Below are 15,806 nucleotides of genomic sequence, written 5' to 3'. Positions count from 1 at the left end.
CATGCATGTGCACTTTAAGCAGGACCTGTAATATCTTCACGCTCAGCAGATGAGCAGGGTGCTTCCAGCATTTGGAAAGGCAAGAAGGGGGTGTTCTTACTGTTTTCTTTCTTTCTTTTTTCTTGTTGTGTACCATGGAATTAGATCCAACTGGCACAGAAGGAGATTGCCCCTCCTCCTCCAGTGGAGTATCTGGTGGATTTGAACTGTGTGCCTTTGGGACTGCAATGCAGCTTCTTGCCACTAGACCACCAAAGCTCCCTGAAGTGGACACTCTTGAGGATACAAATGCCACATGGGTCACAAAGCCTGTTCTCAGACATGGCACCTTGCAAGACTTGCCTGAGGTAAGAAAGGTCTCTGTCTGCTTCTGAAAGAAGAAACTTTGTAGGGAAGAGCTGGTATAGGCTTGCCTCTCTCAGTGCTGCCCTTGGGGAATGGAGGACACTCACTAGTTCCTGAACCCTAGCTTACTCTTAGACTTCCAGAACTTCGAGCCAGGGATAGAATGATGCCTTTGATAAAGCATCTTCAGGTGGAGCCCTCTCTACTCCTTGGAAGTTCATACAAAGATGACAGTCATTACCAGCCTAGATTGTTCCCAGTGTACCTCCTTCCCCAAAGCCCCATGCCCGGTTGTGGTCACACAGGTGTCAAAGCCCTGCATTTGGACTGGTTTTCTTTTTTCTGACAGTCTTGTCAGGAGCGTGTTGGGTTCACCATCTTAGCCAGAGTACTGACGATCGCAGAAGGGGAAGAAACCCTTCTTGCTTGTCTGATGTGGCTGAGTTTTTTTCTGTTTCCTAAAGTTGGTCTCCTCTGTTCCAGAGAATAGTAGGGGATGGGTATCCAATAGGTAGTTAATGATTGAGCTTCTCACAATGCTTAGGTGGGACAGTTGGCAGGGGCAGTCAGGTCTAGACAGCCAGGTCTCCACATATGCTTAAGTTGTTCGGTGCACTTGTGTGTCTCCTGCGCATGTGAAATTATTATTAATCATTGTTCCTCTCTAAAGCGGCATTCTTCACAGGACTGTTTTGAGGAAGGCAACTGGGAAGGTGGCCCAGGACCAGAACCTGAACACATACCTGGCATGAGTCTCTGGGTACCTGGGCTGGGGCTAGTCAGTAGGACGATGAGCAGCAGAGACACGCCCTGACCAGGCAGGCAAGGGTGATATGAATTGTGTGTTTTTACCAGAAATTATCATTCCCAATGCTTCTCTGAAGGATAAAAGGAACTTGTCCTTGGGGGCCTCATCTGCTGAGGCCTACTGCAGTGACTGGGGACAGAGCTAGAGGCAAAAAGTGGCTAGAGGCTAAGAAAGTTATACAAGAAGGCAGGCTAAGACTTCAGACTGGACCCAGTCTTCTGACTCCAACCGGGAGTCTCCAAACTATGGCTGCATGAATGATCTGAGTATGTAACCATTATCTTTGTACCTCTGTAAACCACACCACAAATACTGACTCGTAAGAGCTGTGTCTGTCCAGAAGTAGAGATTCAAAGTGGTGAGGAGGAAGCCACTTCTCAGCATCCAGGACCTTGTTGTTATGTGCCGTTGAATCGCTTGCAACTCATAGCAACCCTATGTACAACAGCCCTAAACCCTGCTCTATGCCAGTCTCACTGCCTCTGACACACCCATACCAATTACCCCAGTCACTGAATCAATCCACCTCATTGAGGGTCTTCCCCTCCTGCGCCGTCCCTCCACCCTCCCAAGCATGATGTCCCTCTCCAAGGACCTCTCCCTCCTTACAACATGTCCAAAGTATGTCAGACGAAGTCTCAGAATCCTTGCCTCCAAGGAGCAGCCTGGTTTAGCCCTCTCTAGGATGAATCTGTTTGTTTTCTTAGCAGTCCAGGGTACATTGAATACTCTTCTCCAGCACCCAGCTCAAAGGTATCAATTCTCCTTCTATCCTCCCTAGTCATTGTCCAACTCTCTGATGCATAACAAGTGATTGCAAAGACCATAGCCTGTATCAGACGCACCTTAAGTCTCCAGAGTGACACCATTGCTCTTTAGTACCCTGGAGAGGTCCCCAACAGCAGACTTTCCCATCGCAGTATGTTTTTTGATTTCCTGGCTACTGGTGCCAAGAGTGTTGACCGTGGAGCCAAGCAGACTAAAGTTGTTAACAATCTCAATCTCTTCACCATCCATCCTGATGCTGCCAATTGGTCCATTGGTGAGAATCTTTGTCTTCTTGACATTGAACCTCAATCCATACTGAAGGCTGCAATCCTTAACCCTCTGCAGCATGCATTTCAGGTCCTCCTCAGTTTCAGCAAGTAGGGTTGTGTCATCTGCATAACGCAGATTGTTAATAGATCTTCCACCAATCCTGATGCCCCACTTCTCCTCACAGAGCCCAGCTTCTCAGATAATCTGCTCTGCATACAGGTTGAAAAGGTTTAGAGATAGGAACATCTCTGGCGTATGCCTTTCCCAGTTTTGAACCATGCAGTGTTTCCTTGCTCTGTTCTGACGACTGCCTCTTGGTCCAAGTATAGGTTTCGCCTTAGAATGATCAAGTGTTCTGGGATTCCCATTCTTCTCAGAGTCATCCACAGTTTGTTATGACCCACACAGTCAAACGCCTTTGCATAATCACTGAAACACAGATAGACATTCTTCTGGTATTCTCTGCTTTCAGCTAAGATCCATCTAACATCAGCTACAATATCCCTAGTACCACGACACCTTCTAAACCCAGCCTGGACTTCTGGCAGTTCTCTGCTGATGTGCTGTTCCAGTCGTTTTTGGATAATCTTCAGTAGAATCTTGCTTGCATGTGAAATCAATGATATTGTTCTATAGTTTCCACACTCTTCACCCTTCTTTGGAATGGGATCAAATATAGATCTCTTCCAGTCAGTTGTTCAAGTAGTTGTTCTCCAGATTTCTTGGCGCAACTTGGTGAGCACATCCAGGGCAGGACCTTAGAGATCTTTAAATCTCAAAGGAGAAGCTTGAGTCTGCTAAACACAAATCTGTAACACCTCACCAGAGCCTCTGTGGGACATCTTGGTGGTTACCTTCCCCACAGAGCAGTCTGGGACTTAGTCTCCTGTATCTTCTAGCAAGGGTATGTGAACAAAGATGGCAATCAGAAGATACTTGTTTTTAATTAACATGTGGATCAAGTCACAGGCTGATGTCCTTGGAGACCAGAAGCAAGATGGTCTTTAAGACCTCTCCCAGTCAAACGTCACCCCATTCACCCACCCAGCTATAACCATGAAAGCAGTGCAAAAGCCTGATGCCTGGATCTCTCTTGCGTCCATTAGGAGAGAAGTGTGTGCTCTCCTACAGACACACATAAACACATAAACACACACACACACACACACACACACGCACGCACGCGCGCGCGCGCACGTACGCACACATACTCTGGCTCAGGATGGCCACCAGAAATGCACAAGAGGATCAGATATACAGAGACAAGGCACATGCAGACACATATTGATACAAACACACAAAGATATGCATGCAAGCAGGAAGGCACATAGACCTCTTAAGAAATATGCATACAAAATCAAAGGCATGCCACACACAAACACATCATACACATCATATATATACCCACAAACATGTGCAGAGACACACACATCAGATATACCATATGCAGGTCACACTTTGGCAGGGGCCATACCTGCCACCAAATACACAGATACACACAGTCACAGAAATGTTAAAAACAGACATAATGTAGTCATGGACCTCACATGTCACATCCAAGAACACATAAACACCACCAGGTACACTGAGCCTAGCAATGCACAAATAAGATCAGAGGTACACAGGCACATCCACAGACACACATATGGGGTACACTAATGTGTACCAGTTGCCATACTCCTGAAAAGATTTTTGTTTCACCTCACTGTGGACATGCTGGTGGGGGAGGAAACAGAAAAGCCCTAATTTCTGATGGGGAACTAAGAAGCCACCTGCCAAGTCTTGTCCCCACCTGGTCTGGTTTCATCTTATCCCCAAAGTCTCCTCAAATAGTCTCACAGAGCTCTCTCACTGTGCCCTGAAGGGCTTATCCCAGTCTAGGGAGATGTTCAGTCTCTCCCCAGCCCAGCTTGGTTTCTCCTATGGCTCTAGAGTCACCAAGGTGGAAGATGAGGGGTTTCGCTCTGCTCTCACCTGGAACACGTCCTTCACTCCTTCATTCCCTCTTTTTGGTTCCTTTCCTCCAACCCCAGTTTCCTCTCCTATCTCCTTCTCCCTGACTCTCAAGCCTTTCTGAGTGAGAGGGAAAGTTGAACAAGTAGCTCTTTCCCTAGGAGCCCTTTGGCAGTGCACACAGTTACGTGCTTAACTATTAACTGAAAGATTGGCAGTCTGAGTTCACCCTAGAGGTACTTCAAAAGAAATGTGTGGCAATTTGCTTCCAAAAAATCACAGCCTTGGAAACCCTCTGGCGCACCCTGCCATTGGCACATGGAACTGTTATGATTTAGAATTGACTCAAGACAGTTTGTGGAGAACTGGTTTGTCCTTCCCATTCCTCTCCACCATTATCCATGCTATCCCTGCCCCAGCTTTGCACGAGTGTGTGTCTATAAGGCTACTGAACATTACTTGTTCATCAAATGTACAGGGCATATGCCAGGGATACAACCTTTGGAGTTCTCTACTTCTAGGATCCCCTGAACCTACAGCCCTCTTCAGCAACTGTTTTAGATCCTCGATTTTTCTTGCACAAAAGAAAAGAGAAGCTGTGAGGAGGAACAATGGGAGTACCAGGGCTGGCAAACCACACAGGCTGCTGACTCCGGTGTTCCAGTGTGCCTGACCCAAATGGGCTGAGAGGACTACGCAGGGCTCCAACTTAGAGGAACCTGGGACAAGTTAGATGTTTCTCTTCTCTTGGAGTCTCTGTGGGAGAAGCCCTTCCTGCATGCAAACCCCCTAAATGGCAGAGGATAAGCTAGTTCTTGCTGGTATATGACCTATTTATGATGGCTGTCTGACTAGAGGTCACTGTCCCATCTGGCTTTTCAGTCAGATGAGGGGGTCAAACAGATGATCAACCATTAAGACTCCATTTAGCTCTGGAAGAAGGTTCTATATTGTGGGAAAGGTAGGAGAATAGAGTTCCACTTAGCCAAAGAAAATGATAGATGTTAGTCCACTGGAGGTATGGTTGAGCTTTCTGCATCAGCACTGTCATCTTCAGGAAATCATCTTAAACATCAGGAAAAGTCCTATGCACAAAGCACATCCCCAGTTTCATTCATTGAGAACCCTGGAAATGTTTACGAAAGGGAAGAAGAAAGGGTGGTACAGCACTCTAATTGGAGAAGCCTAGAGACACTGGTCATGGTATTTATGAAGAGATGGTTACAAATCAGTATGAAGAGGCTCTTGTCAGCAAAGAAAGCAGGCTACTGAGCTGAATATAAAACTGAGGATAATCTTTAAAAAAATCAGCCAATAACCAAGGTGGCAAAGATCAAGAATAACTACATCAGAATTATGAACATTGCCACAGTTAAAGATTTTCAGGAATCCTTTTTAATTTCTTTTTTCCACACTGGATTTTCTAGGGATCTTATAAAAAAAAGTCTGTATCAAAAAAGGGGCTCTGGTGGCTGTTTGAGTCCACCAACTACTCTAACGGAGGAAGATGGATAGTCTTCACCTGTGCAATTTACAGCCTCAACAATCCACTGGAAGTCATCTATGGATAATAATGACTTGAGTTTTATATAAAAAAAGGTCTTAAAATTATAAAGTATGAGTGAATTTACCTTTTCTGCAACGAAGGCCAGGAACCCCTGCAAGCTCTTCTCTGGGTGTCATCCGGAGCCCTCTGCAGCCCTCTGTTGCTCAGAGTCATGCTGAGGTGCTGCGCCATTTGGGGCGGCCCACTGGGAGCCGCGTCTCCCATGGTCATCTTATTCAGAAGAAGTCACTCAGAAAGACCATGCTCTCCCAAACCCAGCTGGAGCAAGGACATTAGGCTCCTCTTTGACTAGTTCATAAAGAAATGTGAAGATGGCTCCTGGGAACATTTGCCTTCATATTGTAGGTTATCTAAGCAGTATCGTCATGAAGTTATTCAAGACTTCAGGGATAGTTTTTATGACTCATTGCATATGAAAGAATTAATGGCACAGGCCAGGCTCTTCTCCAGAAGCCTGGGCTTTGAATATGTGATGTTCCGTAATAAGGATGAGAAAAGAATAGTTTGCATATTTCAAGGAGGTCCTTACCTACAAGGAGCACCTGGATTTCTACGCAGAGGTGCCATTTCTACCATGACTGATACTACTCTTGGTATGAATGCAGGGATCATTGGGGGAGTTGGCATGACTGCCAATCTTAGTATCAATTTTAAAAGGCCTTTGTTCTGTTGTGATAAACAGCCACCTTGATAAAGTTGAAGGAAGGAAATGTTTTTGTTTCCTGTACTATTCAAAGTGTTGATGAGAAGACTACACAGAGAGGGAAGAGGCTTGTTTATAAAACTGACTCCTGGTAAAAGTTTAATATAAAAAAGAACTGCTGCTGAATTCGTTCTGTCTCAAATTCTTCCTCCTTCAGAAGAAGCTGTTGTCTCCACTCCCCGCTCTTCTTGCCCACCGCCAAGTTCACAATAAGAAGAAACCTGGTAATACCAACCTTCCCAAACAGTCTTCTGAATATAGTTCCATGAACTCAATCTCCACCATCTCAAGCTTTGACACAGAAACTTTCCCTATGAAAGTAACTCTGTGTCTTTGCATTTCTTTGGGAGAAATGTCCAGTTCTCCTAAGATTTGGAGATCTCTTAAGTTTGTTTTTTTTAATTAAATTTTATTTTATTAATTTTAATGAACATTTACAGAGATTTTGGATTTCTATTCATTCATTGTTGCACTTTTCTCCCATTCCCCCCTCCCCCCGCCCGTTCTCTCCTCTCTTCGAAAAGCAAAAGAAGAGATCTCCTAAGTTTAAGGTTCCACTAGTCTGACATCTGTCCATTGCAGGCTGGAAAAAGTTCATGTTGTCAAAACTATTAACACAAACTAGACATGCAGGAATACAGGAATAGATAATGTGGGTACATGTAAAAACAAACAACAAAGGCATGTGGTTCGAATCTACCAGCTACTTGGCAGAAGGATAGGTAATCTCCTGTATGATTTATTGCCTCTGAAAACCTGCTTATAGGGTCAGCTATGAGTCACTTCTGACTGGATGCCACACAACAACAATACTGATATTTTTTTCAGTAATGTAATCTGTAGAGTGTTGAATTACTAACCCAAGGCTGAACATCTCCTGTGGTTAGAATTTATCAAGTCTCCTTGGGAGAAAGCTTGATATTGTAACTTATAGCCTCCGAAACCCAACAGGAGGGTTTTTATGAGTTGGAACTGACTCAACAGCAAGGAGTTTTTGAGACATTTTTATTTGGATACTTGAACTTGATAATTTTCTCTAAATGATGCCATGGCATTTACAAATGAATAGTTTCACTACTCATTTTATGATTTGGATGCTTTTCCTTGCCTTTTCTTACCTAACTTTCCTGGGTAGGGCCTTGTAGAGTTTGTCTTTCAATATGACTTTCTTGAATATGCAAATAAGATATGTTAGCCTATCCACAAGGGGTTTGGCTACCAATCCACAAGAGGACTAGCTAATTTCACCAATTCACAAAGGGACTGGCTAGTCTCGCCTTTAATTGAGCAACCAAGCAGCAGAAAAAGAGACTTCACCACCACCACCACCAGACCATGGTGGAACTAGAGACCTGACATGAGATGGAACCTTCTGACTGCTATACTACTGGAACCTGAACTAAGAGCCTTTTCCCAAGTTTGTCAGACGTGGGGGGCATAATTCACAGGACTGAAAACTTGCAACACTGGCTGAATCTGAGTGGAGCAGCAAAACTGGCAGGACGGAGAACTTCTTAACACTGACCTAAAACCATGATGCACAAAGCTGAGGTGCCTGCGAGCACATTTCAGGAGCCAATCAGATTATATTAACCTGGATTATAACTTTTTTATTTAAAAAATTATAAAATGCCTTTAATTGAGAAAAACTGCCATTCTTCTATTCATTCAGGACAGATTCATCCACACTTGTATGCATTCAAAGTCAAAGATATATGCCAAGAGCTCCTAGAGGCACAGGACACATTTTCCCCTGCAGGGAACATGTGGTCTTCAGAAGGGAAATCAGTCACACAAATTACACTAGGCGGCTTCCGGCTCAGGGGGATGCTTGTAGCCCAGCTTAGCATCTAAGCTTGGAGCTTGTGGCATCACTAGTTCCGAGCATATTGGAGCCGCAGCCAGAACGATCAAGGTGGTTTGCAACGACATCTGGGGAAGAAGGTCCGCGTTAAATGCAACACTGAGGACACCATTGGAGATCTTAAGAAGCTCATCACAGCCCAAACCAGCATCCATTGGAACAAAACTGTCCTTAAGAAGTGGTACACCATTTTCAAGGATCACGTGTGTTTGGGCGACTATGAAATCCACGATGAGATGAACATGGAGCTGTATTACCAATAAGGCAGAATTCCTTCTTATCCTTCCCTTTTCCCCACCACTATCCTCACTGGAATGGATGCTCGTTTTTAAAAACTTTAATTAAAGCTTAGATGCTGAAAGAAGAAAAAAATTACACCAGGCACTCACACCGTAAAGGGTCAGCAGAGGAATGCTGCTGGTACAGTTCTGCCCCCAATATGTCTGACCTGGGCTTGCCCTTGACTGTAAGGGCTAAGTGCCTCAATCTGGGAGAGTTAAGGTGATGGAAGAAGCTCACCCCTCAAAGGCTTCTCAGCCATGGGTTCTGAGGATGGGGCCAGGAACAGAGCAAAGGTGTGGGGAATGATCAGCCTACTCACCATCCCTATAGTTCTAGGTGATTTACAACACTATTTCCTCCAGGCCCCAATAGAAGGCATCACCTGGGCAGGTCCTGTATATCAAGGAGGGAAGCATGGGGTACAGCAGGTGTCAGCTGTCAGCCCTGTGGACCATACCTGTTTGGGGGTGTATGACAAATTTCTAAGGGAGGGCTAACTCCTATTACTGGACCAGGCTGCCAGAAAATAGTTCTCTGGCAAAGGCAACATGCCTCCCCCGCCCCAAACCCCTCCCCGAGGGGTCCAGGGCTTGACTCTAACCAAGGAAGAGATAAGGGAGGTATCAAATAAAAAAAAAACAAACATGGCCCCTGGCTCTGAAAATCCAAGAGGCAGCATTTCAGACTTCCTCCACTCCCCTTAAACATTTCTCCACTGACTAGTCACTCCTCAAAGGAGCAAAAATATCTGGGGGCTTTAAGTGGAGGGGGTCACTGACTCAGCAACCCCTCTTTTGAGTTCTGCTCTCTCTCCTCCCTCTCTCTCCTCTCCAGACCACAGTTCCCTGAAATTTTGCGGAATAGCACTTCCTTCACGTGGCACCAGGGGGTGAGCAAAGAAGTTCCCACACAACTCCTGTACATCTCCCCCTCCCCCATCTCTGCGGGAGCGACCTAGACACCGAAATCTATATCCCAAGAGCAGTGTCAAACACATCAGAGACAAACACGTACTTCATTCTCATACTTCACCCTACAGATCACCTCTTACTATCTGCACTGTCCAGGAAAGCTTGGGACCTGATGCAGGGAAAGGGGTGACTTCCCAATGCCTTAAGTCACTAGTCAATCACAAAGTTCCGGGGGCTAGACTCTGAGATCCTGGCCAAGGACCCAGACTTCTGATCTCCTCTGCCTAACCCTTCGTAGCCTCACGCCATTTAGGTCTCTAACCCAAAAATTCCTTCCTCCTGGGAAGGAGGCCCACCCTTAGCCCCACAGATCCTGGGCTCAGCAGCCCTGGGAGAGAAGGCTAGAGGGCAGAAGCCAGAGGGGAGCTGTCTCCCCAGAGCCGTCTGAAGTGTCTCCTCCAGTTCCACCGGACCTGGAAGCTGTAGGTTGAGGGAGGAGGCAGGGGTGGGGAGCATGCACTGGGCTGCAGAGAGGAGAGGAAAAGCGGCCAAGGAGGTAGGCATTCAGGCATCAGGGGCTCCAAGTGCCCTGCTGGCTGCTCTCCTGAGAAGTTAACTCTCCCCCGGTGAGGACCCGAGCCAGGGCAGGGTGCACCAGCCCGAACACCTCTGGAAAGAGACGAGAACTTGAGCAAAAGTCCCCTTTTAAGGGCATTCATCACCTGCCCTCTCAGAGCCTTGCTTCCATGCTACAAGTCTCCCAGACCAAAATATTGTGGTGAGAGAGGAGTGGGATCCCCAGCACAACCAAACAAAACAAGAAAGAGATTCCTTCCGAGATTATTTCCTCAACAGGCTTGGAAAATCCTCAAGGAAGCCAAGCTGCCACTCCAGCCCAGATTACAGTGTGGCTGGCGTGCCAGGCCCTGCCTGCGGGTAGGGAAAAGAACCCACTGTGTCCGCACACCAGAAGGACCCCGAGATACAAAGCTTAGACCACCAACAATACCTGTGGGCTCCTCCCGGGTCACGCTGGCGCCTGGCCGCGCAGCTCGCTGTCTGCAGGTCCTCCACCACCGTCTGGTTGCTCCCCGAGCACGAGCTCTACCTCTCGGCCCTTCCAGAATGCGGCGACCAGATGAGGTCCCTGGGGAAAAAAAAGGTGAGCGCTCGCAGGCTTCCTTTCTCTGATGCCTGAAGCTCGCAGCCGCCTAGCTAGCTCCTTTCTCTTCACGCTCCTCCGTTTCCTGCTTAGCCGCCCCAGGTCTCCTCCTCAGTAGCCATTATGCGCTGAGAGAGGGGGCACCGGCGGCAATTAGAGACCTCTGTGGCCGCAACCACTCGGCCGTCTTGATGCGCGCGCGAAGAGGGGGCGCGCGCGAAGAGGGGGCGCGCGCGAAGAGGGGGCTCCGCCGAGCTTAGCCAGAGTTCCAGACACGGGGGAGGGGCGGCGAAGGAAGGAGCGGTGTAGAGGAGTAGCTGGGGAGTAGCGGGGTTCCAGTGGGAGGAGGGGGCGCTTTCTGCCAGGGCCCCAGGTCACCAGCCAGGAGGAGGCTCCCGACTGAGGGAGTGCGCGCGCGCGAGGGAGACACAGAGACTCTGTGAGTGCGCGCGCACGCGCGCATGTGTGCATGTTTTAGAGTGGGAGGGATGGCTTTAATATTTTTTCAGGGACTTCCGCACCCTCTAGGGACTTCTTGGGCTTGCGTTTGTGTCTATAGTGCATACTGTAGATTTCTATGCTCACCTGGACTGTCACGACCTTTGCAAGTCTGAGTATGTGGTGATGGGTTTTGGTAAGTCTGAGCAGAGTTGTGTGGGTGGGTGGGTGGCGGGGGTGACTGTTTATAGAGGAGTTCTGCGTGGGTAGAGTTGTGCCCCTGTTTGTCCCAGGCCTTGCATGTTTGCCGGGAGTGTGTGCATTGGAGATTGTGCTAGCGGATGGCTGTTTGCATCCGGGAGCTTGCTGGCGAGTGATAATGCAGTTGTGTGCTTGTGCGCGCTTAGTGTTGAGAGGCAGTGCGCCTGTGCGGGATGTAGGCGATGGAGTGTAGGCTGCCTTCAGGTCTGAGGCCTGGCAAGGGGGAGGTGGGGGGATCCGCAAGGCGTTGGAGATCGCACAGAAGGGCCACTAGAGGAGTGAACGGGCGGCTGTGGAGTCGAGGCGCAGCACGTAGTGGCAGCCTGTAGTGGCGGAAGGGCGGGTGGAGACTGAAGGGCCTTCAGTCTCGCACTCTGCACCACACTTAAAGCCTTAACCCCGAGATCCTGGCACTGGCAGCCTCAAGGTCCTAGAGGCGCTGGTTTTGCTCTAGTAAAGAAGGCTCCTACAAAGCCTGGACGACAAGCTTTCCAAAACCAAGAAAATTGGGGAACCACCGACACATGTGCACCGAAGGCTGGCCTGGAGAGGCAGACTAGTTTCTTGCCAGAGACAGCGGAGAACCTGATAAAGACAAACAGCACGCGGACGGGGTAGGAGGTGGGGGGCAAGTCCTTGCAATCGAACCCAGCCTCCAGGTCCTCTCGCGGGCGGCGGGGCACTCTTCCCAGCGCTCTAAAGCTAGAAAGTGGAGACGCAGTCCTTCCTCGCCCTACTTTCCAGAGCCGCTCCACAGCCAGCAAACCCAGAATGGAGCGCCCCTGGCCGAGCCCTGGGGGAGGAGCAGTGCGCAGAGCTGGAGGGCACAAGCTTCTAGAGAGCTGTGATTGAGCTCTTGGTAACTGGTCCCTGGGCCGCCCACACAGCCATTCATTTATCCATGCATTTGTTTCTTTATCCAACCACCTCGCCAGCTAGCCACACATTGATCTTGACCCCAGAATAAATGTGCTAACAAGTACGCTGTCCCTCTCCTTGGATCCCATCCCCACTTCCTCCTATACCATCCGGTTCAGGCAGGAAAGAAAATAACCAAACCCACAACACTCCTTCTCACTGTCAAGTTTTGTTGCTCCATGGTTCTCAGACCCTCTCCATATTTTTCCCCACCCTGTCCCTAGCAAAGTCTACAAACGTCTGACACCCCAAAATAATTACATGCTAGAAGTGCAGGGTTGGTGTGGGGGTGCTCTCTGCTTGTGATTGCCTGGCCCTCCTTTCAAGCCTTGAGGGTGTTCCTCAAACAAGTTGGCCGCTGCAGCCCACCTCTGCTGGTTGCACACATCTCTGCTGGGTGTCAAAAGTAAGGATGTTCACTGGGGATCACAAAGGAGATGTCAGAGGCAACAGACGGCACCAGGAACAAGGGTTAGCCAGGACCACAGAGGTGGGCCCAAAGGACAATGTAAAGAAGGGGCATCGACCCATCCCACAGGTTAGGCAGGTGCCATTGTGAGTCACAGTCAAGGTCAATCCCTAGTCTGGTAACTCCCAGGCTTTCCTGTTCTGGGGTGCCATGGTTCTCCATAGAAAAGAGAGGGTCACACCTGGAGACAAAAGTAGGCCAGCTCTGGTAGCATAATCCATAGCAAACTCTGCTGCTAACCCAAAGGCTCAGCTTCTCTGGCAGTGTGATTCACCTTCTGCTCTGTGGAAGAAAGATGGGTAGTTTCCACCCATTGTGATTTACAGCACTGTAATCCGATGGAGGGTGGCTATGAGTTAGAACTGATAGAGCCGGTAGTGACGGCTGATGATGACTGAGGTTTCATATCTCAGTGAGGTACAGATAATTACTTGCCCTAGGTGCCACAATTTGATTATGGTTGATCTGACTATCTTCAGGGCAAATAATTATGGAAAAGCACCTACTGTTTGCTGAAGGAGCTCTGGTGGCTTAGTGGTAAGGAGTTGCGCTGTCAACCCAAAGGCAACTGGTTTGAATCCACAGCTGCTTCAAGGGAGAAGTATGAGCAATTTCCTAGGCAATTTACAGCCTCTCAGAACATGCAGGAGGGTCAGCTATGAGTGGGTTCTGACTCAATGGCATGAACACAACTGTTTGCCTACTCATTGAGCCAAGCACTGCTCTGTGAGCAAGGACTGGAATGGCAGTTCTGTCCTAGTTAAGAAGACAGATAAGAAACAGAATGAATTAAAGTTCACAGCATGGTCACTGGAGGTGTGACATAAATGCACTGGAAGTATCTAGTAAATAGTTGCAATTTTAAACTGAGGGGGGCTGGTGTCAGGGAAGTCACACTTGAAAATGCAACGTTTTTGAGAAGCCTCAAAAGATAAGGAGTTATGCAAGGATCTTGGGAGAGGAAAGGAGGCAAGGGAAACAACATATGCAAAAGTCCTGAGGAACACATTTTTTTAATTTTTTTAAAATTATTATTTTGTGTGCATGTACCGTCAAATCAGATCTGACTGGTACAGGAGGATATTGCTCCTCCTTCTCTGGCAGAGCATCTGGTAGATTTGAACTGTGTACCTCTGGGATTGCAGTGCAGCTTCCTGCCACTAGGCCACCAGAGCTCCCCTGAGGCACACATTTTTAAAGGTTTGAAGACTGGTCGTTGTTTGTTGTTGTTATGTGCCATTCGCACTGTCTCTGACACTCCCATCCCGATTATCCCAGTCACTGAATCAATCCACCTCATAGAGGGCCTTCCTCTCCTGCGCCGTCCCTCCACCCTCCCAAGCATGATGTCCTTCTCCAAGGACCGGTCTCTCCTCACAACATGTCCAAAGTATGTTAGACGGAGCCTCAGAATCCTTGCCTCCAAGGAGCCACCCAGTTTAACCCTTTCCAGGACGAATCTGTTTTCCTAACAGTCCATGGTATTCTCAATACTCTCTCCAGCACCACAGCTCAAAGGCATCAATTCTCCTTCTATCCTCTTTGGTCATTGTCCAACTCTCTGATGCACAACAAGTGATTGCGAAGACCATGGCCTGTATCAAACGCACCTTATTCTCCAGAGAGACACCTGGTTAGAGTGGCTGAAATAGAGAGGGCAAGGAGACATACTCCAAGGGCCTTCAGTATCACCTTAACAGACTGAGGTCAGGCCTCTTGGTAGTGTTTTTTGAGTAAAATTGGGGATATGGTCCCTTAAGTTTTCCCAGGTCTGTTGTCGTCCAAGCCAGTGAAAGCAGGGGCACAGCAAATCCAGAGGACAGGCTGACTTCCCAGATTAGCTGATGAAACTGCTGTGGATGGGGCAAGAGCCAAAGCCGACTCCTCATGTCTGAGGAAAAGGGAGCTGCCAGATCTGCCACTCAGGCAAACGGGTCTAGGAAGGAGAGGCACAGTCCCCTTGGCCTCTAGGTTGCACTCTGTCATCTGGCAGAGCCAGCCTGTTGCCACAGAAAACTGCTGAGGCAGCAACATTTTTAGCAGATGTGCTGAAAGCTATCTTCCTGTCTGGATCAGCTCTAAGGGGCCTGCTTAAGTCCCTTTCCCAAGCTGCACCTCAATATCCATCTCCCTTATGTCAGTCTGGGCTCTGGTGCCCAAAAGGTAAGGAGTTGCTCTGCCATCCCAAAGGAACAGGATTTGAATTCACCATCTGCTCCATGGGAGAGAGATGGACCATCTTCCCCTGTGCAATTACTGCTTCTAAAGATCAGCTAGAGGGTCAACCATGAGTCAGCTGTAACTTGATGGCACCTAACGAATAACAATATCAGATCAGCAGCCACCAGTCCTGACAACCCTAAAATTAAAAAAATCAAAATCCATTGCTGTGAAGCCAGCTCTAACTCTGGGGACTCCATATGTGTCAAGCAGGTGGCAAGACAGCCACAGGTTTTCAATGGCAGTCATTCTTCAGAAGCAAATCAAACCTTTCTTCCCTGTCACAGCAGGGTGGTTTTGAACCATTGATGTTTTGCTTAGCAGCTCAGCTAAATCACTTGGTGCCGTTCACTCAGGCCCCACTTATTTTTCTTCCCCCAAAGCTTGCATTTTGTCTCACAGATCAGTAGAGATCATTTATTCAGCAACCTTTAATGTGCCACAGATTTACCAGCACCCACCAAATACCACTGCCAAAAGCCTTGTCCTCATGGAGCTGAGTGATCACAGAAAAGCTACACAATTGCCCGTAAGTTTCATAAAAGGAATAGGGCAATACTTTGTACAGCTGAAACCAGAAAACTTAAGGTATAAATATCAAAGTTCCCTTAAGTTTTCAAAACATTGTAAAATAGCTTGTTTCTCCTACTTTCCCAACCCCCTAATCTTGGAGCTTTCTCTATTGAGATTCTAGATAAAGTCTAGACTTATGGCAGGGGAAGGGTTGTTTGAAGAGAGCCCCACCTCAGAATCTGCCAAGGCCAGAGATTAAGAGTTTGCCTCTTACCTTATGATTTTTATTCAATGACTTTCAGTCTCTTTTCTGTGGCTTTCTCTGTGATCTGTCTATCATTTCTTACTAAAGTA

The 15,806-nt window shown here is 47.8% G+C and overlaps 1 pseudogene; it reads left to right on the top strand.

Annotated features, from left to right (window-relative positions):
• Positions 1 to 5,913: 5,913 nt before the first annotated feature.
• LOC102864855 lies at positions 5,914 to 6,522 on the top strand (annotated as a pseudogene).
• Positions 6,523 to 15,806: the final 9,284 nt, after the last annotated feature.

Source organism: Elephantulus edwardii, unplaced genomic scaffold (assembly GCF_000299155.1).
Source record: "Elephantulus edwardii isolate Elephantulus edwardi_28Jun2011 unplaced genomic scaffold, EleEdw1.0 scaffold00314, whole genome shotgun sequence".
Classification (NCBI taxonomy): domain Eukaryota; kingdom Metazoa; phylum Chordata; class Mammalia; order Macroscelidea; family Macroscelididae; genus Elephantulus; species Elephantulus edwardii.
Note: the sequence above shows the minus strand (reverse complement) of the source record. Positions and strands in the feature narration are given on the sequence as shown.